The 27,280-nt window shown below is 35.2% G+C and overlaps 1 protein-coding gene and 1 non-coding gene across 6 annotated transcripts in view; one reads left to right on the top strand and one right to left on the bottom strand.

The window, feature by feature from the left end:
* The first annotated feature begins 227 nt into the window (after window positions 1-227).
* Window positions 228-27,280, top strand: part of TTLL12 (Tubulin tyrosine ligase-like 12) — a 40,120-nt gene continuing 13,067 nt past the window's right edge. The window contains exon 1 of one of the 5 annotated variants that reach the window (XM_089095071.1): window positions 228-246. The gene's annotated coding sequence lies outside the window, so the exon portion shown is untranslated. Of the gene's footprint in view, window positions 247-269; window positions 382-27,280 lie in introns of those variants that run through there. The other 4 variants (XM_089095062.1, XM_089095066.1, XM_089095057.1 and 1 more) reach the window with 4 other exon arrangements.
* On the bottom strand, window positions 11,528-11,599 carry TRNAE-UUC (transfer RNA glutamic acid (anticodon UUC)). Its single transcript has one exon. It is a non-coding gene; the product is annotated as a tRNA-Glu (tRNA).

Raw genomic sequence — 27,280 nt, 5'->3', positions numbered from 1 at the left:
TTAATCTCAGTATTTTTTGTGATAAAATTATTAGTGCTAGATTTCTGTTTTCACTTTCTTTGATTAAGTCTATTTTTATTTAAGATTTGAAAGATAAAGTCTGAATTTGACTGAAAACAATAATCTTCATTTACTGATTAGGTATTCACTTTGTCTGTAAAATGTCAAATGAAAATAGGGGTCAACTATTCCACTTAGATTGCCATCTATTTTTGATATTCACATTATATTGCAGAAATTAAGGCAGTAAGTTTTAAATTAATGGAACATTGAATCCTTGTGGTTTTATCAGATTGAAAAGTATGGTATATTAGTCATGTCTTACCGAGAAAAAAACTATGTGACTTGCCTTTGTTTTCTCCTATCATGAATGTGAAATCGGTAAAATTATGTTTTAGCTACTTTCACTATCTTGGAAAGGGATTAGATTAGGATAATGAAACTTTCAGTAACACAGAATTCTATCAACTTTCTATTTGGCTAAAGCAGCGTTCACAAGCATCTCTAGCTAGAATCCCATGTCTAGACACGTGTCTATTGAGAATTAAATATCTAGGCAATGACTGTTCACAAGTAGGCTAAAATTTGCTGCTTAGCTAAAACTACAAATTTAGTTTCAAATAGTCATTTCTAGCCAATCAAGAGAGCTTATGCAGGCAAAACTTTCAAAATTGTAATTTTGGTAAATATCTACCAAATCATAGTATTGACTTACAGATAAAGTTAATATACCATGCAATGCCCTTTTTTATGCTGATTACAAATATAATAATCATTTCTATCAGAAATGAATTTATATATATCAATTCAGGGTATATATTTCTACATTAGGGGTGGGGTAAAGTTTAAACTTATGTCCCATTTACATCAGAAACAAAATTTGCCCCCCCCCGCAATGTAGAAATATATACCCTGAATTGGCATATATAGGGGGGGGGGCTGAAATTCATTTCTGATAGAAATGATTATTATATTTGTAATAAGCATAAAAAAAGGCATCAAGTGGTATATTCACTTTATGTGTAAGTCAATAATATTATTTGGTAGATATTTACCGTAATTTCTGTTTTGGTAAATATATACCAACTCATATTATTGACTTACAAATAAAGTGAATATACCACTTGATGCCTTTTTTTATGCTCTTTCCAAATATAATAATCATTTTTGTCTGAAATGAATTTTACCCCCACCCCTATATACCAGTTCAGGGTATATATTTGCACATTAGGGGGGAGGGGGTGGGGATAAAGTTTAAACTTACCTCCCATTTACATCATAAATAAAATATACCCCCCCCCAAAAGGTATCAAGTGGTATGTTTACTTTGTTTGTAAGTCAATAATATGATTTGGTAACTATTTACTGCTTTTTTTACTGTCACAAGATAATGGATAAGATAAGCAAAACAATTGCCTTATCTCTCCTTATCACTATTGTCTGGTGTTGCATATATGCCTAAAATGAAAAAAACAATTAATGAGAAAACAAAAATTAAATTTCAGTTTACAAATGTAAACATAAATGATGAAAATATTGGGACTTGACACATTCTGATTGGCTGTAATTGAAAATCCTAGCTAGACATTGAGCTCCAGAGTCTAGAACTCATTTTCTAGCCAAGTGCCTTGTCTAGCTAGAATCCTATGTCCGGACATGGGTCTAGCCAGAATTCAATGTCTAGGCAATGACCATTTGCAAGTAAAATTTGGCACTTAAGGGGTAGGTGCACATAGCTGATTTTGGGAACCAATTTCAGCAAGGGTGTATTCCATGTCAAGTGATTATAATTAATGAAGCTAAGAGGTAGGGCTTAGTGATGTTTTTTGGTGGTTAATCATCATTGATTATGTTCTTGACAAAGAATGTACTAGGGTTTAGGATCTTTAGGCGTGTAATCAATTGTATTGCATGATTATTGTAAATTAATTGCAATTAATGATGATTAATTTTGGCTATCTTAGAAAGGGGTTACCTGTCATGTAGGCAAATTTCAGAACCCTTTAGAGAGAAAAAGAGTGGAGGTAGGTACTTCAAAATACCTTCTCTGGACATACTTTAGCCTGTAGACCCATCCCTAAAAGTTTCATTTTCCTAACATATCCTCTTTCCAAGATAGCCAAAAGTAGCTAAAGTAGAATTTTACCTTCATTTTCTAACCTAACCCCTTTCCAAGGTAGGCTAGTGAAAAGTAGCTGAACTAGAATCTTAACCAATGATCAAAATTTAAATATTATTGGTAATAGTTAAGGACTGATGACTATTTGATGAGAACAGAACACAATCCTGGGATCAAATTTAAAACAGTCATAGCCTAGGTTAAATGCTTTTAAATTTCCAGGTGGCTCTATAATTTATCTAGGATGAAAGTGAAAACATCATTTGATGCCTTTTTTATGCTCTTTCATAATTCAATAATTGCTTCTGGTGCAAATTGGATCTTGAGCCCTTAATGGGGCTTCAAAGGTATTTTATATGAATTATGAAAGAGCATAAAAAAGTATCAGTTGATGTTTTCACTTTCATCCTAGCTAAATTATATGGCCCACTGCAAATTTACCATGAACTTTACCCCCACTCCCTATGTGCAAATATATACCATGAATTGTTGATGGCAAAGTTTTAAATTGCAAAATTCAGCGCTATTTTTGCCAACAGCATTTGAAAAACTTGAAATCATAGGAAAATGGTTTGAATTGAAAATCAAGTATTTTGCAGGTTAGTTTATAACTTCGTTGTGTGGTTACAAAAATGAAAACCCTTTGGACCCCTTTAAGGGCAGAAAATGCAATTAACAACGGAAGAAATTATCGAATTATGAAAGAGCATAAAAAAGGCATCAAATGATGTTTTAACTTTCATCTTAGCTAAATTATAGGGCCACCTAGAAATTTACCTAAATGCTTAGGCCTATTTATCTCATTCCTAAAATCATGTTGCTTTATTTTACCCCCAAATAGCCAATGAATAAATATGCAGCCATTGCATATATCCCCAGAATATTTCACTATGGTGAATGGTTGTATTTCCCAATGGCAAGATACAGATAAACAGGGAATTATAACTGTTTGGCATTGTAAAATATAGTAGTAATTTATACAGCAGACTGTATATTTATCTATCAGGGGAGGAGGTAAAATTGGTCTGTCCTAGTTTACAATTACTCTGCATGGTATCAATGCACATTTGAGGCTTTTGAGTAGAAAATATTGTAAAATTATGAAAACAATTTTAAAAGATCCTAAATTACTTACTGATATCCTAAAAGTGCTTCACTTTACTTTACCCCCCCCCTCACCTGCCCCTAATATGCAAATATATAGCCCAAATTACATCTTTACCATTTTTTCCAATTCTTGATTTTGTTGACATTGCTTTTTTGCCACTAATTCTATTTGAACCTAATAATTATGTATGGTAATTAAGAAACTGAAAAGTCATAGGAAATACATAATTTGTATTTCTATAAATAGGTTATATATCTACACATTAGGGATGGAGGGATAAATTAAGGGGTTAGATTATGCTGATGATTTAAGCATACTAGGTAAGTGTGACCAAAATGAATGAAAGAGGTTTTACAAGCTCAGGGTGCTAGAAAAGGTTTGAAAATTAATGTTAAGAAGGTGCTAAGGCTAGGAATAAGACAAAAAAGTAATGTTGGGTAACAAAAACATTGATCAGGTGGATAGCTTCACATACCTTGGTAGTATTATTAGTAAAGACAGTGGGAGCAGTGAAGATAGTAAAAGTAGAATAGCCAAGGCTAAGGGGGGTTTTTCATAGCTGAAAAAAAGTTTGGAAGAATAGGAGGATAAGTTAGCTAACCAAGATTAGAATATTGGAAGCTACAGTGATGAAAGTGGTCATATATGGCTCTGAAGCATGGACACTCTAAAAGTGGATCAAGATTTGCTAGATGTTTTCCAGAGAAATTGCCTACAGATTGTTCTGGGTGCCCAGCCAGCTGATCATGCTTCAAACAGTAGGCTGTACAAAAGATTGGGTTTCATGCCCCTTTCTAGGGCTATAATGAGGGAAAGGTTGAGATGGCTTGGGCATGTTCTGCAGATGAAGGATGACAGATTGCTGAAGATTGTCCTTTTCATCCAACCGTCAAGGGCTAAACAGAAAGCAGGTCATCCATGGTTAGCATGGGAGGATGTCATAAAGAAAGGTTGAAGGGAAATTTGAACTTACTAGGAGGGTGTAAAGAGGGAGGTTTTGAGTAGATTGGGATGGAGGAGGAGCATGCATAGCTGTGTCAGCCTCAGGTGGCTTTGTGCTGTAGTGAGTTGTTAGTAGCAGTAGCAGTAGTATTGTAAAGCACTTTTAGGAATGATATAAGTAAATATTTGAAGATTTTTAAAAGTTATCTTCAGAATTTCATAGTGTTTCCTTCTCAACAGCCCTAATTATGCATTAAAGTCCTCCTCCTCAGAAGGAAACACTATAAAATTCTAGAAATAACTTTAAAAAATTATAAATACTTACTTGTATCATTACTAAAAGTACTTCACTTTGCTTTACCCCCAACCACCCCCCTAATGTGCAAATATATTGACACAATTATATGTTTTCTATGTAATTTTTCTGTGCATGACTCTTCTCTTCAGATAGATTTATAGACAAAGAAGCAATGTTGACAAAATCAAAAAATGCAAAAACAGTGCATAGAGAGTATGTAATTTGGGTTATATATTTGTAGGTTAGGGGAGGATGAGTGCAAAATAAAGCAAATTACTTTTAGAAATGATATAAGGAAGTATTTTAGATTTCGTAGTGTTTTCTTCTGACAAGGAAGAGTAATTGTACACTAGGACTATGTAGTGCAGTGTACTTTTAAACAACGAGGAAAGTAAGTTGGTAATTTTGGTTGTTTTAACCTAAATGTAGCATTCCCATTCTTGAGAAGGAAACTCTATAAATTCTGAGAACTACTTCAAAACATTTAAAATCCTTACTTATATCAGTCCTTAAGGTGTACCAGTAAACTTATCTCCCCCCCCCCCCTATAATTGTCAAATATATACCCTGAATTGTGTATATACACTGAATTTTTTATATGACAATTCTTTTCTTCAAACTGATTAGACAAGAGTGAGTATCTTAGAATGTTCAAGAGTAGTTTTCAGAGTGTCATAGTATTTCCTTCAAATGATCCCCAGTCCATAACTATGGTAAAATTCTTGATGAGGGAGTTTTGTTCATTATAAGCTGTAGTTGAGTTAGGCAATTGGAGCTTTCTGAATTAGATTAAAGCAGCATTCACAAGCGTGTCTAGCTGAAATCCCATGTCTAGACACGTGTCTAGCCAGAATCCAGTGTCTAGGCAATGACCATTCACATGTAAAATTCGGTGCTTAGCTAAAACTACAAATTTAGTTTCAAATTGTCATTTCTAGCCAATCAACAGAGCTTATGCAGGCAAAACTTTCGAAATTGTAATCCCTATTTTTACTGTCACAAGCTAATGGATGAGATAAGCAAAACAATTGCCTTAGTGTGCTTCACTATTATATCTAGTGTTTCATATTTGCCTAAAATGGAAAAAACAATTAAGGAGAAAACAAAAATTTTATTTAAGTTTAAAAGAATTGACATAAATAAAGGAAATAGATGATCTTGACACATTTAGATTAGCTATGATTAAATAATCTAGATATTGAGTTCTAGAGGCTAGAACACAAATGTCTAGCCAAGTGTCTTGTCTAGTATGTCTAGCTAAGCGCCGAATTTTACATGTGAACGGTGGTTGCCTAGACATTGGATTCTGGCTAGACACGTGTCTAGACATAGGATTCTAGCTAGACACGCTTGTGAATGCTGCTTAAGAGCCTTAGTGTTCCCCAGGAAAATATTATAACATACTTACCTCCATGCCTTCCCCCTCCAAATGGCATTAGCCATTGAATCTTTGTGCTATGAAACTGAAACCTTGAGAAATAGATTTACTGCTCAAATTAGGCAGAAGGAATGTGTTTAGAGCCTCATGCCTTTGTTTAGTTCTGACTATATAATGTGTGAAAGATTAGTAAATCTTTCTTAAACTTGGGAAAAAAGCCTTGATACAGCTAAAATTCTGCTGAAATAATAAGAATTATATTTTCAAAACTAGAGCCAATGAAAAAGAGACTGAAAACTCAAAATGCAGGTATAACTTTAATTTGTCAGAATTTTTATAGGTACAGACCTGTTATCAATGCAATCTTTTAATCTCTAGAAAACAAGGAAAGGGTAGAGACAGTAGTAGTAGTTGGACAATATTCTCCTAGGGTATGATTTAGGCCCTGGATTCATTCCTCAAAGTTACATTCAGCTAACTCAACTACCTTCTAAGACAGCAAAAAATTATTCATCAATTTATCAACTAAATCTTTCCCATAACTATTATATGTTATTGGCTAGGTCTATTTAAAAAAAAGCTAAAGTTGGGAACATTCTAATAAGAGCTGAAACATGGAAGCCCCCCTGAGCTCAAAAGAAATTTGGGTGAATATTTAATGGTTGGCTGCATCTGAAGGAAACACGCTAAACAAATAAAATATGTGTCACTAAATTCCTCATTTTATGCTTTTGCCATATGTAATAGTCACTTTTATGACAATATATCTCACTCCCTTTGGTAGTCCTAGATATAGTCATAATAATACATTTCTCCATTATGTGAATTTTAAGATGTGTCATTGGTTCTTTTTTAAAACAGGGCTCTGTATTCTCAACTCAATGGTAGTTTGCTTTGCCTCAGTAAGTTGCAATGGAATGTGGATGAAGTATTATTTGAAATGAATTAAAAAGGTAATAACAATGGAAGGAAACATGACAATTTGATTATATTATAAAGTAAGAATTTAATTGAATCAGAGTTTTGCTTTAGTTTTTTGAAATATTCCTAGGGCTGTATCTAGGACTATCAGGTGTGTGGGGGGTCCTTTGTATTTTCTGAAAAGCCACCATGGTCTTTGGAAATAAAATAAGGAGTAAAATGGTCCTACTTTAATTTTTTGCCATGTTTTTTTTTTTGGAGGGGGGGGGGGGAAATGGCCAACCACTAAATATTTATCAGAAATTATTATGGTATGCATAATGTGCTTGTAGAAATCTCATTGAATGATCTGAAGAAAACCGTAGTGAACAAAAATGGAAAATATATTCAAGCTATAGATATCTTCAGGTTTGGAAAGGCAATCAACAACCCTCTCCTCAAGCAAAAGTGTTCTCTTACCAATTCCTCCAGGTGCTACACTATCATGACAAATGTTTTTAAATTTTTCAAATCAAAACCTTTGACCTGTCAACAGAGATCTTCAAGGATAGGAAAACTTTTAAGTACTTTTCCCAAAAAATATACTGATACCTCAATGAACTGATACCTTTTATAGGTGTATGAAAAAGCACCCTAAAGTTCTGCTTGGGGAATCCAGATGGGATTAACAAGCAATGGTCTACTATGGAATTATTCCCAGTATGCACCACTCTCCTCTACTATTTACTTTCATAAACCCATTAGTAAGAAAATGGATTCTCAGATTTGTAGCATTTTTAATAAATTCGAAGCAAATCAGTACAGGGGGTTCTAATTATCATGGTTGATTACTTGTCAAGGTTTTCGGAGTGCTGTACATTTGAATTTAAATACTTGTAATGCTTTGTGAGTATGCTGACTATAAGTACATAATTGTTGGTTGACTTAAAAAAAAACGAATTGCCTAAAGAAAAACTCAATGATTGTGTTTAAGGTTTATGTTACCTGTAAAAGTTTTGGTGTGTTGTTTTTCTGCTCTTCTGCAGCTTTAACATATTAATGAAAGAATATCCTTTATTCAGAGAAAGTCTAATTAATATCATAATTCTGGCTCAGTGAATCGGTAGGTCTGAGAGTGATAAACCCTATGATATAAGTATTTTGTCATTTTTTGCATAAGATACAGCTGCAAGCTTCTTGTAAAGTCGCTTTTTTCAGAGGGGACATATACCTCAAGAGTTACATGAAAGCTAGGAGTTTCTGTATAGGAGGTGGTGTTGCCATCTTTATTGATGGTTGTATGCCTTATTCTTCCCTACTGGCCACTTATCATGGTAATGAAGTTGATGTTGGCTGGGTCCTTATAACCCTATCAAATGTACAAAAAATTAATTTGAAATCTTTTGTAATCTAAGAGTTCTGAGTTCTTTTATTTATCAATAAATTTACAACATAAATCAACTGTAACATAATCTCCCCTGTAAAGCTCCATCACCAAGAAGGAGCAGGGGAGAAAAAATACCAACAAAAAGACATACACAAAATCCACAATGCAGTTGCCGATTTTAATAATCCCCAAAATCACAAGCTATGCAGGGGTTTAGCATGCTAGTCCCCCTTTTTAGTCCATCTGTAAAATGTAGTTTTTTGGTTTTTTTTTTATAAAGTATTTATTTAACTCATTTTGGTCTTAAATTGTCCTACTTTTGGCCTCAAATTTTCCTCATTTTGGCCTACTTAGCTCTCCAATACATACTGTATTTAGTATGCATTGAACATCTGGGCACACCAGTTCCATTGTAACTGAACCACCGTGTAACTGAACCCAAAGCAACTGAACCCCTGTAACTGAACCACCATGCAACTGAACCACCGTGCAACTGAACCCCCATGCAACTGAACCCTTGTGCTACTAAACTCTCATGCAACTGAACCTCCTTTAACTGAAGCCTTGTGCAAATCAACCCCCGTGCAACTCAACCCCATTTAATTAAACTCCCGTGTAACTGAACCCCCGTGCAAGTGAACCACCATAAAACTGAACCATCGTGCAACTGAACCACCGTGCAACTGAACCACCATGCAACTGAACAACCGTGAAACTGAACCCTCGTGCAACTCAACCACCGTACTTACATTGGGTAAAACACAAGTTAGAATCTTTACATGTCCAACCTTGTTGGAATTGTTTGCTTTTTTAAGTCTTTATATAAATTACTGTCAAGATGATTTATAAAAATGCTCTGTTTTGTTGTCACAAAAACAAAGAAAATTGGACGTAATAAACTCTTAAATCCAGATTTATTTCTCTTTTTTATGTCTGTTAATTGGGGTTCCATTCACGCTGTCACTTTCTGCGGGTCTAAGCGTTTACTCCCCTCCCCCGCGGGACATTTCCCCTCCTCCACCCACGGAAACCTCATCACCTGGAAAATACCCCCCTCGCGGAAATTATGGTTTTCAAAATTAAAAATCTTCTTTGAGTCTTTTTAGTCTAATTAAAAATCTTCTTTTTAGTTTAATTGAGAAGATCCAAGGGAAGTGGAAAAGAGGAATTTATGTGTAAATCTTGCCCCCCCCTCCGTGTAAATACTTTTTTCTCATGAAAGGTCCTCCAGAAAACCCCCACAAAAAAAAATTCCGTATTTTTCCCAATGACAAATACTATCTGTAAGCAATAGACAAATCAAAAAAACTTAAAAAGGAACTGAAACTTCTGCAATGGGGTTATCTGACTGTTTTCTAGCTAGGAAGAGAGGGAGATGTCTCAAAGGGTGCATTTTGATGCCAAAACAGCTCAGCTGTCATTGAGCCTTCAAATAAATACAGAATTAGTTCTAAGGGAGAGACGACAGGAGGATGGAGGCAGAAATTGTTTGATAATTCCCAGGCATCTCTAGTCTTTTTTATAAGCCGAAAGTGATTGGAGACTAACCAAGCGCAAGAGACATTTTTTTTTGTTGGGGGGGGGGAGATTTTCCACGGGTAGGTATTTTCCGGGAGGGGGGTATTTTCCGTGAGGTGTTATTTTCCGCGGGGTATTTTCCTTAAAGGATGTTTTGTTTTGCGGGGGGGGGGGGGGTAAACGGCAGCTCTCACCGTCTACCTACTGTAATTTTTTTTACCATTTTGCTTATTTTGTTGTTTTCATTTTGTGGTATTTTTTACGCTGGTAGTTGTCTATTGTTCGGTATGAAAAGGGCTACTTACCTGCTTCGGTGCAGTAGTTCAGTTACACAATGGCTCAGTTACACAATGGTTCAGTTGCATGATGGTATAGTTGCACGGTGGTTCAGTTGCATGGTGGTTCAGTTGCTCGGTGGTTCAGTTGCACGGTGGTTCAGTTGCATGGGGGTTCAGTTACATGGGGGTTTAGATACATGGGGGTTCAGTTAATTGGGTTTGAGTTGCACGGGGGTTTAGTTACACTAGGGTTTAGTTACACTAGGGTTTAGTTAAATGGGGTTCAGTTGCCCGGTGGTTCAGTTCCACGAGGGTTCATTTGCACAGGGGTTCGGTTTTATGGGGGTTCAGTTGCACGGTGGTTCAGTTACAGGGGTTCAGTTGCTTGTGGTTCAGTTACACGCACACCGGGCATACCGCCTGTAGGTTTTTTTTATTCCCCCGGGGTAAACTATAATCTATACTCCTGAAGATCTTTTAATCTGAATACCGGGAATCGAACCAGGGCCTGCTGGGTGAAAGCCAGCTATCCTAGCCACTAGACCATATGGGAGTTAGAATTGAAAGTAATATATAAAGTTTATAATAAATACTTGGCCCCCCTACTAAATTGTAGGATAATTAAGTATTTTTGAGATTCAAATGTATCAGTACGCCTTACAGAGTACAGAAGATATTCTGAAACATAAACAGCAGCAAACTTTTTGTTATTCATATTATTGATTTACGAATAAAGTGTACATACCACTCGATGCCTTTTTTATGCTCTTTCCAAACATAATGATTCTTTTTGTCACAAATTAATATTACCCCCACCCCTATTTATACCAAATCACGGTGTATATTTGTACTTCAGGGGGATGGGGGGAAAGTTTAAATTTACATCTCATTTACATCAGAAACAAAATTTACCCCCACCCCCCTAATGTGCAAATATATACCCTGAATTGGTATATATATAGGGGAGGGGGGTAAAATTCATTCGAAAAAAATGATTATTATATTTGGAAAGAGCATAAAAAAAGGCATCGAGTGGTATGTTTACTTTATTCCTAAGTCAATAATATGAATAACAAAGAATTTACCTAAACAGCTAGCCCACCTTTAGCGATCCTACTTTGATTCGAATATTCGATCTTATGCCCAAGGTGATGCAATAGAGATTCAGTTTTTGAATCAAGGGAAGTTCCACAAGACCAAAAAAAAGGGTGGCCAGTATGCACTATGTGTTTCAACTCATCAAATGAAGAACAAAGACCCTGAACATTGAGCTGAAGTACAGAGAAACTACCATCTTATTTCAAGGCTGTACCCAGGACTTTTTTTCAGGGGAGGGGGGTTTACTCAAAGGTTTTTCTTAGGGGGAGGGGGTTTACACAAAAAACCTCAAAAAACGCATAAAAAATTGTTTATATCCATTTTTGTTGTTTTTACGAGTCCAACTATCATTTCGGGAGGGGGGAGGGTTCTAACCCTCCTAACCCAGTTGCCCGGTGGTTCAGTTACACGCATACAGGGCACACCCACTGTAAGTTTTTTTATTCCCCAAGGTAGACTTATAATCTATACTCCTGAAGATCCTTAAATTTAAATAAAAAATTCCCATACCGGGAATCGAACCCGGGCCTGCTGGGTGAAAGCCAGCTATCCTAGCCACTAGACCATATGGGAGTTACAATTGAAAGTAATATATAAACTTTATAATAAATACTTGGCCCTCCTACTAAATTGTAGGATAATTAAGTATTTTTGAGATTCAAATATATCAGTACGCTTTACAAAGTACAGAAGGTATTCTGAAACATAAACAGCGGCAATATTTGGTAAAGTTCTACCAAATCATATTATTGAGTTAGAAATAAAGTGAATACACCAATCGATGCCTTTTTTTATGCTTATTACTAACATAATAATCATTTATATTATTATTGAGCTTAAGCCCCCTTCCCCTATACAGGCCAATTCCGGGTTAGGGTCGGGTGGGTTAAGTTAGGTTAGGTATAGCCTATCTAGGGGGGAGGGCTGAAATTAATTTCCGATATAAATTCTTACTATATTCGTAAAAAGCAAAAAAAAAGGAATCGAATGGTGTATTCACTTTAGTCCTAACTCAATAATATGATTTCGTAGAACTTTACCCAATTTTTTGGTTATTCATATTATTGATTTACGAATAAAGTAAACATACCACTCGATGCCTTTTTTATTCTCTTTCCAAATATAATATCCATTTTTGTGGGAAATGAATTCTACCCCCACCCTATATATACCAATTCAGGGTATATATTTGCACATTAGGGGAATGGGGGAAAGTTAAAACTTACCTCTCATTTACATCAGAAATAAAATTTACCCCCACCCCCTCTAATGTGCAAATATATACCCTGAATTGGTATATATATATAGGGGTGGGGGTAAAATTCATTTCCTACAAATATGATTGTTATATTTGGAAAGAGCATAAAAAAGGCACCGAGTGGTATGTTTACTTTATTCGTAAGTCAATAATATGAATAACGAAAAATTTACCTAAACAGCTAGGCCACCTTTAGCGATCCTACTTTGATTCAAATATTCGATCTTATACCCAAGGTGATGCAATAGAGATTCAGTTTCCCAATCAAGGGAAGTTCCACAAGACCAATAAAATTGGGTGGCCAGTATGCACTATGTGTTTCTACTCATCAAATGAAGAACAAAGGCCCTGAACCACAGTTCATATAATTATCCAGTAAGCTTATCGCATATCATTTCTGGTCTTCGTTCTCGGTGCGAACAAAAATCTCCTCCCAACTATTTCTGCATTAGCGGGAATGCGGGTTAGTCTGTTTCCGATTGTTTCCAACAGATTACATTATTCGTAATAGGGAGTTTCCCCTTGTTTCCGACGAGTTCACAGTCTGACTTGTCTACCCGTGAAAAGATCTGACTTCGCTTATGTTTATGTCTGCAAAAACGTTCTCCGGAGCACTCGCACCCCGGTCCGGGTTTTTATAATGGGTGAGATAGAGAATGATCATACTGGATAATTATATGAACTGTGCCCTGAACATTGAGCTGAAGTACAGAGAAACTACCCTCTCATTTCAGGGCCGTACCCAGGATTTTTTTTTCAGGGGAGGGGGTTTACTAAAAGTTTTTTTTTGGGGGGGGGAGTTTACACAAAAAACACATAAAAAATTGTTTATATACATTTTTGTTGTGTTTTTACGAGCCAAACAAACATTTCGGGGGGGGGGGGGGGTTCAAACCCCCTCAACCTCCCCCTGGGTGCGGCCTTGTCTCATTTGGACACTCAGTCATAAATCTAAAATTTACTTCCTAGCAGCTGAAATATGTGGATTTAACAGAAATTTATTAGACTGACCTATTGAATTATTTATCAAATTACGAACATTATTTGGATTATTTTGAAGCTGAAGTAGTTGCTCACCCAAGGAGTAGATGTCACCTGAACTTATTCAAATCAGTTAGACAAATTCAAATCATTTACGAAACAGCATCCATCAAGCGCCAGTCACCACCCAGCTTGGTATCTCTGTAACAATGGCATGCAAACAACAACCAGGTGAACAGAAGAATGAACTTTTTTTAGACAAACGAAACTAAAACAGAAAAAAAGAAACAGCCAAAAACATAGAACATAAATAAGAGAAAAAATTTGCTTACAATACCAAAAATAGCGGAAACCTAACTGAATTTCACAATCCAAGGGAAAATAGTGTATATTATAACTCACCAAAACAGTACCAAATAATCAACAAATAACTGAAGTATAACGAATCAGACCAAATTCATCATTACTCTAACTGACATAGCGGGAGGCGGAACCATGGAGGATGTGTAACTTGATAGTTTTTAGCAGTGGTTCCCACTCAGAATTGGGCCCTGCCTCACCTAGGCATTTCTAAGACCTTGATGCCCCCTTCGTGATTTCTAAAATGTTATTGTTCAAAGTTTTACATTAATACACCTGAAGGAAGCTTAGAAGACCATTAATTTGGTATTTTTTCAGGTCGTCCTGTAAGCAAATTTTATGCTACTGAAGAATTAGCGCCCACCGATGCAGACCGGTGGGGTCTGCAACCCACGTTGGGAATCACGGGTTTATAGGGATCGAAACACGAGTCCTCAATTTGTAACCCAGTCTTACTCTTAGTAGGCTTTTTTACTTCTATCCATACACTAATCTCGAAAAACTATACGTTTTATATGTTTTCACTTTTTTTACTTTCATAAATAAAAAAATATCAAAAATTTAAGGAATAAATATCAGTGTATGTCAATTAAACTGACAATCCACGTTCATTGTTTTGTTGTTGTTTTTTTTTTTTCAGTAAAACGCAAATTATGTTGTGGTCTTGAGAAGTCGTTGTGGTCATTAGCCCCACTCATGTTAATTTTTGCTCGTTTTGAGTTTGACTCGTCTATTTATTGTAATTTTTGTTCATTTTGAGTTTCATTTATTTATTGATAGTAAGTTGTGGTGCTCATACACTTCGAAGATTATTTGACTTTATTTCCGCTCATTTTTGGCTTAATGTAGCTCTTTATTTTTCTGCGAATAACTCGTTTTGTGGAAAAAAGTTTTTTAAATTAATTTCTGTTCGTTTTTATTGACATAGTCTTTTTCATGGAAAAAAACATACTTTATATCTTTCTGTCTTTTTTTCTATAAGAATCCATAGTTCGGCTTGCTATTTGCATGTTGGAGAAACTTTTACAAAAATTTGTAATCCTGTGACACAAATAGTATTTTTTTATTTAATTTTATACCTCCTGAAGTTGACCTTAAAAATAAAACTTAAAATCATTCTCCTAGTTTTATCTATTCTCTTTGACAAACTAGATATACTAGCCAATCTTTTTATTTATTTAAATTGTAAGAGCGGGAGTAGTAATAGTAGTAGCCCTAAAAGTTTCAACTTAATACTCCCAGTCGTTCTCCATCACAGTTTATATAATTATCCAGTATGATCATTCCCTATCTCACCCATTATAAAAACCCGGACCGGGTGCGAGTGCTCCAGAGAACGTAGAAATATAAGCGGCATCAGATCTTTTCACGGGTAGACAAGTCAGACGCGAAACAATCGGAAACAAGTGGAAACCTGCTATTACGAATAATGCACTCAGACGCGAAACAATCGGAAACAAGTGGAAACCCGCTAACCATAACCTGCACGAAGAAGTGGGAGGAGCTTTTTGTTCGCACCGAGAACGAAGACCAGAAATGATCTGCGATAAGCTTACTGGATAATTATATAAACTGTGTTCTCCATATATCGCTGAGGTGTCTTATTGGCAACCATAAACACAATGTCTTTTGATTTAGTTTAAAACAACATTTAATTTCAAAGCATAATGGGCCAGTTGTATAAATTTAGGTGACTGACATGACCAATATCCTTAAAGATATAGTGGTTAGACCGTTCTACTATGCTGAACAAAATAGCTGGCTTAAAAGTTCGAATGGGTGCGTTTGGAAAATGAATGAGCTTGAGAGAAGGGCTGTTTGCCCTCCAATATCTTTTTATTCTTAAAAAGGACACAAAAACTTTTAATTTTGAGTCAAATTAGATCTTTCAAATTTTCAATGATATTTCTAGCTATTATAGAGTGGTGTTGCCTATGATATTGCTTATATACCCTTTTGAAAACCCACATGTATATAGTTTTTTCCTTTAATTGAAACTCCTAAACTTTCCCTAAAAATAGCATTGATATCAGCGGGCCACACAAAGCCAAAACAAGAATAATAGGCAGCGCAATAGCGCTATCTAAGCAAAGATACAGGATAAGTCAAAGTGGTACCACAGATTGTGTTACATTATATTTTGACATATCCATCACATTTAAATAGCGACCATATTTCAAATTTGAAAGTATTTAAAAAATAGTTAGAATTATTAACTTATCTGTTGGGCACTGTTTGACAAAGAATATCCATGAAATCTGAACAATTCTTGGCATCATTGCCTCAGAAATCTTAAATTAATTAAAAATTGCCAGGGATGCCAGTTGGGAGGGAAAATTGACTCCTAGAGTTTGACAATCACATTCACCTTTGTATATTGGCCAAAAAAAGTACGAATTCTGTAAAAATTACACAGAAGTTTTTCTTGTCTAAATCAGGGTACGGGGTACACATTTGGGGACGGGGGTTACGCTGAATAATAGAAAACTGAACAATAGAAAAAGAGTGGTTTAGTACCGCTTATACGTGCTCACAAAATTTTAAAATTTGGAGAAAAATATAAATATTTTGTTTAAATTCACTTTATTTTATTCTCAGCAGACATTTCGTATAAAGCATACTTTGCAGAGATAAAAGTCCCATAAGTGCTGCTGGTGTTGTGTGAAATGAAACTAATTTCAGTCATAATTCTTAGCAAATTTATGTCAATTTTTTTTTGAGCTGGTTAAAAGAAATATTTAGAAAAGCGAAAATTGCAAAAAGTCAGTATGGTTGGCTATATGAATCCAAAACGTAAGGAATAGGACATTATCAGTACTTATTAGGCATTTCAATGACAAATAAGAGGATCAGAGTTTCAATTAAATACTGGAAATAAAAATTAAAACAATTAAATTATTACTGGAGTAGAAACCCCTCTACCAAATTCTATGACCAAACTACAACCGATTTGACTAGTCTTGTTATAGTACGAATATCATTATAAAAACACTAAGACTTATTTTCTTTTTCAATGATTTCTTTTTCATTTAGGAAATTATATTCACTGTATATCTACTTTCTTATTCTTCAATAATTCCATTTCTGTCCTATTTGTAGATGTAATGGTTATATTCATTTCTACTTTTGGGAATTTTAAAACATGATAATCTAATCTTGAACTGATAGAACTGGAAGTAAAATCACCTTAAATATCAGGGGAAAAATTTACCTAAGCAAATATGGTGAAACAAGAAGCATAGAACATTTTTCAATTTTGCCTTTAACTAGCCTAGTTTCACATTTTTACTTGATGATTATTAAAAAAAAAACTTCCGAAAAATAAGTTTTTCAAAGAAAAGTAAAGGCTGATTTTAAACTTAAGATCAGCAGATATAAATACCTGTTAAAATTCAAACTAAAAGCGACCAGAAATTACTAATAAAGAAAAAATGAAACCCAAAACTTACAGAAATTAAATAAACAATCATAGCAAAAAACTTACAAAAAGTAATAATATAAATAAGTAAATAGATCTTAAAGAGAGTAATGCTTAGATTGAATATGAAAATTAAGCTTAAAACGAAAAAAAAAATTTTGCTATTGAAGTATAAATGAACTGAAAACAAACAAGAAGAAGAAGAAAAGAAGAAGGAGAAGAAGAAGAGGAAGAAGAAGATTTTAAATCAATCTTGGAAAATACTACTACTCCTAGCAGCAGCAGCAGCAGCAATGATTTGATAACACCGACGAAGACAATGGTAGCGGCTACACAAAAGCAAAGACGCATTGATATTCACCGTCACAAGCACCACCCTCCAGTGTGTAAAAGGGTAGTGGGCGTTACACTACGTGTTTGCGTTATAAATGGATGAAGTCTTAAAACATGTCTATGAAAATATTGGTGAAGTAGGAAGTCTAAGTTCCCCCACAACACTTTCTAAAGTTGCCTCTGACGTCGGTGGAAACAACAGCAGCAGCACTTTAAAAAATGCAAAAAAGTATCAATACAATGAATCGAGTTACACTCTACATCGAAATCGCAGGCTTCGTGGCAAACAATATCGACAAACTAAAGCCTTTTTCCCACTGCATATAATGCAAACAGATCTTTTAACTCTTGATGAGATTCAAAGACGTCACAATACACCCTACAAATATATTCTACTTGCAATCAGTGTTTTTAGTTGCTATGCATATGCTATTCCTTTGCGATCAAAGAGAGGTGTTGAAGTTGCTCAGGCTTTAGAAAGTAATCTTGAACAAGATTGCTATAGAAAAATTCAAAGTGATCTCGGTAGTGAATATGTTAATCCACATGTGCAAAAGGTTCTGGTGAAATATAATACAAAGCTCTATCACTGCCGCGGCCCAATAAAGGCTGCATTGGCTGAATAATTGATACAAACGATTCGTCTATTAATTTCGCGATATTGTACTCTGAAAAATACTGCTGCTTTCATTCATGATTTAGATAAAACAATGCAAATATATAACCAACGACCTCATCGATCTTTGTCCTATGTTAGCCCTCAGGAAGTTCATTGCAGTGAAAATACATTTGACACTTTTCTTAAGCAATATTCCAGTAAAAAAAAATTGCGAAGAAAAAATTCAATGTTGGCGATACTGTTCGAATTATTAGAACCACCAATATTTTTGAAAAGGGGAATTATTTATGGTCCAATGAACTTTTTAAAGTGTCCAAAATCCTAGACACCGAACCCACGACATATCGTCTGCGAGACACCAAAGATGATGAGATTCTCGGCGTTTTTATGAATATGAACTACAAAAAGTTAGAAACAGTAGGGACATTTATCAAATTGAAACGACACTAAATAGCCGTACTCACAGGGGCAAGAAACAGTTGCTTGTTCCCTCGCTAGGATACAACTCTGACTTTGATTCTTGGATTGCAGTTGAAGACATCAACAATGCCCAATGATATCTATGTAACATTCATGTCCAATGTCTCCGACCCTCTCTAGAATGACTTGATTGGAACAATTAATCTTTGAACAAAATTCTTTACCACCATCAAATTTGATAGCGCATATGAAGTGAGTCCAGTCGAATGTATCCTCAAGAATACATATGATAACTTAAGAAAGGACTGCGTAGTATGACACAAGAACCAAACCCTGTGTTTGGCCGCCAATCATAAGCAAACAACATAGAATTCAAAATATCAATTGGATTGATTATCCATATGTTGACTTACCAAATAACGAACTCACTTGTATGAATGATCTATGTCGTTCTATCAATAGAATAATTTCCGATCGTAAAAAAGAGCCTTTCATTTCAACAATTCAAAGGAAGAGGGCAATTTCTTTACTAGTTAACCCATTGCTAATGAAAAGGTTATTCTCAATGATAATCTAAAAGATGTTCTTGGCTTTAAACTTAATATAATCAAAGGTAAAAGTGCCGGAAACACTAATGTTATTTTGATGACTACCCGCCAGCCTTCTCCACGGACATTTGTATATTTCTTTATGCTTCATTTCTTGAAACATCCAGATTTGGCAATAGCAATATTCCCCTCCTACGAGTTCTTGAACGAAAAACCAATCAAGATCATATTCATCATTACAATATAAAGCATCTTCAGTATATTCACGTAAACACTTCCTATTTAGAACTCTGTCAGTTAGCACTAAGAACTAAGATAGGTGATCCTCTAGCAATATCAAAAGGTTTGGCTGTGATTACATGCCGTTTTCGATTCTTTGTTGTCGGTGTTAAAAAAAAACAAGATGTCTAATAGAAAAGTGGTATTCATTTGTCCTGATATTGGCTGCTATGTTAATATTCTTGGCCCAAGACCACTGGGCACTGGGATTAACTATTAGAAAGGTCGTTCATCAATGTTTGGCTATGGTCTTGGCAGTTGGTTTGCTAAGCTGTTTCGCTCTGCACTACCTCCGGCTAAAAAATATATTGTACCAGCTGCGACAGATTTTACATCCTCAACACTCTACGATTGGAGCTCTGGCAGGGATTTAAAAAAAAGTTCTTCGGACAATCTTAGGTTTAGTGCGCGAATCCTTGGCGAACAATTGAAATCTCGACAAAATGGAAAAGGTTTAAAAAGGTCGAGAAACAGTGCACCACTCATCAGTCTCTACTCAGGTCAGAAACGAAAGACATCACTCCTGTCAAAGAAAAGAAGGAAGAAGACGACACGCAAAGTCAGCAGTAGAAGAAGAAGCCCTAGGAAGAGAATTGTTGGATCGAAATTGGACTTCTTTTCGTAGACTGAATAATGACATATCCACCTCAAAAGCATTCCCATCCTTCAAGCACTTCATCTTTAAATCTATTCAATGCAGAAAATGTTGATGTGAGTGTAATAAATGGCTACTATAAACAATTCTATCCACAAAAAACGCTCTCTGATAATATCCACTTTCCAATTTATTCCAATGAGAACTACTTTATGGATATAATTTCGAAATTTATAGATTTGCATACGAAAGCTTTGATAGCTGACAATGGCATTCCAGATCGTGCCGATTGAATACTCTGTGCCAATTTCACATTAAATAAGATAGTTCGACGAATAAGTGTCTACATAAATGGCACATTGGTGAGCACAAGTAACGGTCTCTTAAATTATGCAACCCATATGCAGTTCAAGTTGATGACACCCAAGTCATACAAGGAATTGAGAGGCACCGCCAATAGATATGAATATATGACAGATGCTGATAGTACAGATGCACTTAAAAATGCTACAACTAGTGAATTAAATCTAGTTGGAAATATATATCATGAAATATTTAATGTACTCCAATGGCTACCACCAAATATTAAAAGGAATACAAAATTAACGCTTGGTCCATCCATTCTCATTCTACGAAAGGAACTTCCTGCCAGTCTTGATGTAACTCTTTCCCTCACCTCGGCAATACTACATGTACGAAAGCAGCAGGTTATGAGTTCTGTTGCTTTGGCAGAGGAAAAACTGAGAGCCAGTGGAACTAATATTAAACTACTTATTCCTAATACCACCACCAGTCAAAGTATCAGTGCCACAGGCTTACACACCTTCAGCAACTCTACCCTTAACAATGGTGAAATTTCATCAAAATTAGAATTATCATTTATTAAAAGTGGTCGTGCAATAGGATCATGGAGTGGCTGTCCACATAAATTTGAGATGTTTAGGCTTTCATCTCTTGTCTGCAAAGTAAATGGTATCCCACTCTATAATCTATCGTTTGATAAAACCTCTAGGACATTGTATGATTTGACAATGCAAACCCTAGATCATGATTCACAACTATTTAAAATGGTATAACCGAAGAAATATTCGCTAAAACACATGGTATCATTGTATCAAACTTGTCTGGCACTCAAGATATGAGTATAGTACGAACGGGGAGTGTGCGTTTAGAGTGTACATTTACCGATTCATTACCTGAGAGTATCACACTAATCTCGTTAAATCAATTTGAAACCTATTGGGAAGTCACTCCCGAAGGCAGTGTTCTACTAGACCTTGCACCATGAACACTAGTAAAATAATCAATGTATTTAATATGGACCCCTACATGTCCAAATACAGATCCTATTGTTTACCATCGGACTTCCTTGGAAAAATTCAAAGTGCCAAAAATACCTAACTATTACTAATAGCAGTCCGTCGACTGTGGATATCGGTCACTGGCTGTGCATCTTTCAAAGAATGAAGACTATTGAATTTTTTTATCCTCTCGGCCTACCCTATACATTATACACTCCACACATCAACAACTATATTGAAAGCATTGGGAAAACTATTATTCAATATCAGAAGAGAGTGCAGGATCTGACGACTAAAAGTTGCGGTTTTCAGCGCTACTATATTTCATTTTCAGATGTCGCGGTTATACTTAAAAGCACTCTCTCAATATTTATGCAAACAACCCACGTCTGAATGACATTGTGGTGGAAAATATCCTCTCAGACCTGTACAAAATTGATTTTAGTACTCTACCAGTAAAGTGTCTCAAAAATATATGTAAGTTTGTCTATTAAAAGTAAATGAACATACAACAGGAATTTCTTTATTCTACACTTTAGATTTCTTCTTCTTCACTGTATAGACAACTGTCGAGAACCACTAATGTTGGTAGATCATTTGAATTCACTGTATATTGATCTTGATTGACTGCAAAGTTAGGGTCACATTTTCTTCAGTACAATGTAACTTCACTCTTATCATATCTCTATGTATAGTCAATGATACTATTTGCATTCATATTGTGAAATTCCCGTGTTTCAATTTGTCTATTTGAAACAATATCACATACAGTGTTTTCAAGTGGCGAATCACATTCTGTAACAGCCAATAAACACTAGGTTTATAGTCATAATAGACAGTGTCGTCACAATGATGACGTAGAAACCAAATTGTCTTGTTACCCCAACAGTTGAATCGTAGACCTGATTCTTCCTCCCAAAATAATTTAAAACCACTACGATACCAATCTCGTAGAAATAAACTAAAACTCGTTTAGGGTTCTTCCCAATCATACCTGGGTAAGTGTTCTTCCACTAATCACATTTATCATAGTGGCAGTTAGAGCAAAGTTATCCTCTGGAGTGAGGATCGAAAATCTCTTAAAGGCATGAATTACAGCCTTTAATTTCTACAGCGTATCCTCTATATAGTTTATGTGGATTGCATAATTTTGCAGTTTTCATTATATTCATCAATAGTTGTGCAAGTTTCACATGATGACCAACGTCCTAAAGTGTACATAAACAGTGGGAATGTATTGAACATTTTTTTGGTTTCCAATTCAAATTCTTTCACAGCTAAAAAGAAACTGATCCACGTTCGATAAATTCAGAGGGGGAAGAGAGAGGAGTAACTCTGTGACGTTACATAACCTGTTTTGAAGGGAGAGTCATCTACATAGAATCTATGACAATGTTTTCAAAAGTATATCCACGATATTGATCTGCTTTGTTTCAATTAATATATCAATAAATTGAGTAAAAGCATTTGAGTAACGTCGTACAAGCTGTATAAAATAATCTAACGGGGGAGAATCAGTCTCCATTACATTTTTAAGTGTTCTTTGAGAAAATATCTTCCGTTGAAGAGATAACTCGAGAAAATCGTCATCTAGAATTAAACATTTTTCTATAATCACAAGATCCGATTTAATTCTCTCTTTCTCAAATTCATTTATTTTTCAATCCTAACACTCTCACTGCCGACTCTAGACTAACCATAATTAGCTCTACTTCAAGAAGACTCGATAACCTACTTAAAAAAAAATCTAACAAAAAGAAATGGAACATTTTCGATTTTGAAACAATTTTAATGTGTGTGTGAGCATAATTACAACAATAATATACTACACATATACAATTACCGATATAACTTCTTGTCCTCAATATACTTCACTATTGCATTTAAAGCACTTTGAAGTCTATGTATATGTACTATATTGACTTTCGCAGCGAAGCATAATTGGTCCTCCAATTTAAACTTGCTCAATGATAACACGTATCTTGCATATACTTCTTCCCACTCGAGACAAAGTCTAGATCCTCATGTGATTTGTACCGCAATGCTTGATACTCTTGGATCATCACTGTTGTAGCCAGTTCCAATATGAACTTGAAATAGTGTAACATTCCCACTTATTATTGCAAATATATATCTTGCCAAATAAATAAACGAGTATAGTCAAAGTGTTCTCACTCCTTGAATTCTATTCTCATACTAATATCAACTATACTGACAATTCTTTCTTATATTAGTTGCGTCACTCCCGTCAGTATTTCTGGCTCTGTGATTTGTTTAGAAAGAGGCGTATAATCTTGTACTGGCAGTAATCTAGCCCTCTGATTGGCTGTGATCTTGTCCCCCCTGAAATTAGTAGAAATAGGACGTGTGGTCTTGTCCCCCCTGTATCCAAACCCCCCTCTTTTTGTGGCTCTGGGGGAAAGACTCCCTAATATTCTGGGCGAAGGATTTTTTTCATATCAAAGATTAGGGTATTGCCACTTCAAGTCACCCTTATTTCAAACTTAAGTGGTTCCCTAGTGAAAGTAGGGATGTAGTTATTGAATTCTTGATAGAAGAAGCAAGAAAGGTTGAAAATTCCTAAGGAGTTACCGAGGCTGACAGAACTGACAGAGGTAGCTACTTTTCAGATGATGAATACTTTGACAATAGTGGCGGAGAAACTACAACAAACAATTCAGTGACTCGTGAACGGGATGAAAACACTGTGAAATTAGAGGTTTTTTCTTATGTTGCTCGTAGGAGAAAAGAACTAACCATGCTTAAAGACTACCCAAGAGTAATGAAAGTCTGTGGGAAATATAACTGCATAATGCTTTTGTCTGCACCCGCGAAGCGACTGTTTCTGGCTGATGGAGGAAGTTTTACCCCTAAATGGAACATGGAACAATCAATACTTTTGCATGGATCAAGCAAGAAATCCATTTAAATTGTTATGTAGCATTAAGTAATGAATAGCGAATTAAATATTGTTTTTACTATCTAGCATTCTGATATTTTAAATGAATTGCATTTGCATTTTCGTTATATCAGAGTTCCTGTATCTTATAATCGAAGTAAAAAACAGTTTTTATTGTCTGTGCTAGGTAACTTTTCGATAGGGCTCAAGATATCCGAGGACAGGCATTTTACTTGTGAAAACTAGAACATAGCCTGATCACAGTCTATATGGAACTATTGTCATAGGAGTTCTTCTAACGAATGTCAGCATGGAACCTTTCTGGTAGTCAACTCGGTGAGATAACTGCAGGTGGTATTCCTTACATTTTACCTGGCTCGTTTGGTCTTTTGTCAGTACCTATCGCGAAACCAAGTAGATACTACAGTGGTGACTTTATGGATTATAAGTTAAACCTCAGTACCTCAATACTTAAGTACTCAAGTAATTTGAAAAACACTTAAGTAGAATTTCGGAAGAATACTTGGTATGTATACTTAAGTAAAATTTCCTGGAGTACTTGGTACTTGTACTGAAGTAAAAAGCAGAAGTACTTGGCAAAACACTGCACCCATGCATGTAGATAACTATATTTTAAAGAATACGTCTAACTTCATTATGTAATATGCAATTAATTTTCATCAGTGCTTTCTTATTTTTAAATGTGCCCCTGTCTAATGTATGCAAAGTCAATTGTGAAACATTTATTGATTTGCTAATCCAAAATATAAGTTCAGCTAACTAAATAGATTCCTTAACAAACTGCCAACTGTCATTTACGAAGCTTTATTTCGGCACCAATTCTCCTCCTACATCTGAGTGAATGGAATCTTTGAGGCGTTCTCAGAAAATAATAAAAGTAAATTGAAAGTGATAAATGTATTTATTCCAAGAAATTGTTTTTGTTTTTCTTTTTTGTATATTTTGTTTGTTATAATAATTGTGTTGTTGTTGTTGTTTTTGTTTATGTCAAAACTAGCAAATACCATATTGTTCGAAAAATGTGCCGTTTTCAAGAAGACGCAAACGACAGTGTACCCTTTTGGGGGATTGAAGGAGGCGGTAGTCTTGCACATATTTGTGGTGATTTTTGTTGGTTTTAAGTTCACCTAATTCATAATAATTTCTATCCGTGTTCACTTGATCATTCACAATAATATCTGTTATTTTAAGTTGGACTTAGTTATTCATGTTAATTTTTCCCCGAGAGTCTCATATTATGTACACGCAAATTTACAAAAAGTAAAAGCCAGAGAACCTTTCGGTTCGTTGTGCCAACTCACATCCAAAACATACATTTATAAAAATAAACAACATTTCTGTTCGCTTTAGGTTTAACTTACTACAGCATATTACTTTAATCCTTCTCGTTTTAGCTTTTAATACCCGGTTTGCTTTTTCTCAACTTTTTTTCGGGGAAAATATTTTAAAAAGGTAATATCTATTCATTTTTAATGGACCTAGTTCTATTATGTGTTAAACGTAGACATATTTGTAAAGTTTTTTCAGTTTTTGTGCTTGAAGACTAAATGCTGGATTGCAAATTAAACTTTACCTAGTTTAAGGTATTACGTCGAAAATTTAAACTTTACGGAAAATTTGAATATTCAGTCAAAATTTTTGACCAGCTCTGGTTTTTTGTAATGATTTTCGTATCAGATTTACCAAGAAAATGAGGATTAATGGGGGAAAAGATTTTAAATCGTATTAGTTAAAATCTGTATAATATTTAATATTTTATTGGGCCAAAGCCAACTCGGCCCGCAGTTTTCGGAAATTGATATAAACGTGTCTTGTTTCATCCTTTTATTAAAATAATCTATACTTATGCATTATAACTAAACCAGCGCTATATATGAAACAAGTCAAGTTTGGTTAATGCTAACGAAATAAAATAAAATAGGACTAAATATATAATGGTTTAGAAACAAATTTGGGCTATATATTTGCACATTAGGGGGGTGGGGAGTAAGCATAGCATATATTAAATAAGTAACCTAACCTAGGTACCTCTCCTCCCTAAACACCAAAGAACAATCGTTTAAATATTGTCAACTCAATGAGAAACCATACTTTGCCATCAATTTATCTAGCAAATACCCGTTTGTCTGGTTTCCTTGTACAGTCTATTGCGCTGGTTTAGTTATAATGCATAAGTACCAAATAATCTTTACATGTTCTTTTTTGTTTTAACTGACTTTTAAGGCAAAGGACACGTCTACGTTGACTCAAAATTTGATGATAGTTACAATTAGAGTCCGTAGCTAATTCAGTGACTGTTATTTCGTAACATTTTGCTGGGGGTTAAAGTGACCTTGATTCAGGATATTCATTTAGATTTTGGATAATTCTTACATCCAAAACCCAATTGTGAATGGTGGCTGGTGTTTAACCCCCCTCCCCCCTGCCTCCGTGGTGACGTAAAATCGAGTGAATACCTGTTTTGGTTTATACATTAGCTGGCTGGCGCTGGACTTTTTGAATATTTATTTGGAATAATTTGTTTGGCCTCACGTAAACATAAGTCTTTTGCTTCTTTTTTTATCTTGCTACTGATAATCATGGCTTTTAAACAGTTTGATCTTGCTCTTGCAAAGTTCAAGGATTATCCCCTCTGGCCAGTAAGAATAATCAAAGCTGGTAAAGATACACGAGGCAAGCCAGTTTATACAGCATTTTGCTATGGATCGCATGATGAATTTCGACTCGTGGCTGCAGATATCCATGTTTATGATCCTACCATTGTTAATTTGCCTGCTCTTGCTTCAAAAAAAGCTTTTGAAGAACTTGCTACTACGCCTTATATTTACATGAGACTATCAAAAACATACCTTGCGCTGAGAGGTAATGATAAGAGCAGAGCAAATGGCCCAGCATTAGCATTATCTAGCAGTATTAGCCCGTTACAACAGAAACTTGTAGCTACCCAAGCTGAACTGGATAAAACCAAAAATGACCTGATGGACAGTATAAATCAAAAAGTTTCGGAAAAACTGGCTAGCTCAGACTCTCTTAAGGAATCGACTGAGCTTATTGCTAGTCAAGTTTATGATGCTCTCATGATTGAATTTAACCCCAAGTTTCAGCGAATTGAAAAGTCGCTAAAGGGACTGAGTAATGAACTTGAAAATTTAGAGGACAGACTGAACAGGCTTGAGAATAAGTTGGATAGTTATGAACAAGAATCACTACTAGACTGCCTGG

This window comes from Artemia sp. Qi Xiang Cuo, chromosome 1, assembly GCF_049724085.1.
Source record: "Artemia sp. Qi Xiang Cuo chromosome 1, ASM4972408v1, whole genome shotgun sequence".
In the NCBI taxonomy this organism is placed as follows: domain Eukaryota; kingdom Metazoa; phylum Arthropoda; class Branchiopoda; order Anostraca; family Artemiidae; genus Artemia; species Artemia sp. Qi Xiang Cuo.
The sequence above is the reverse complement of the archived record's forward strand: the minus strand, read 5'-3'. Positions and strand labels throughout refer to the sequence as shown.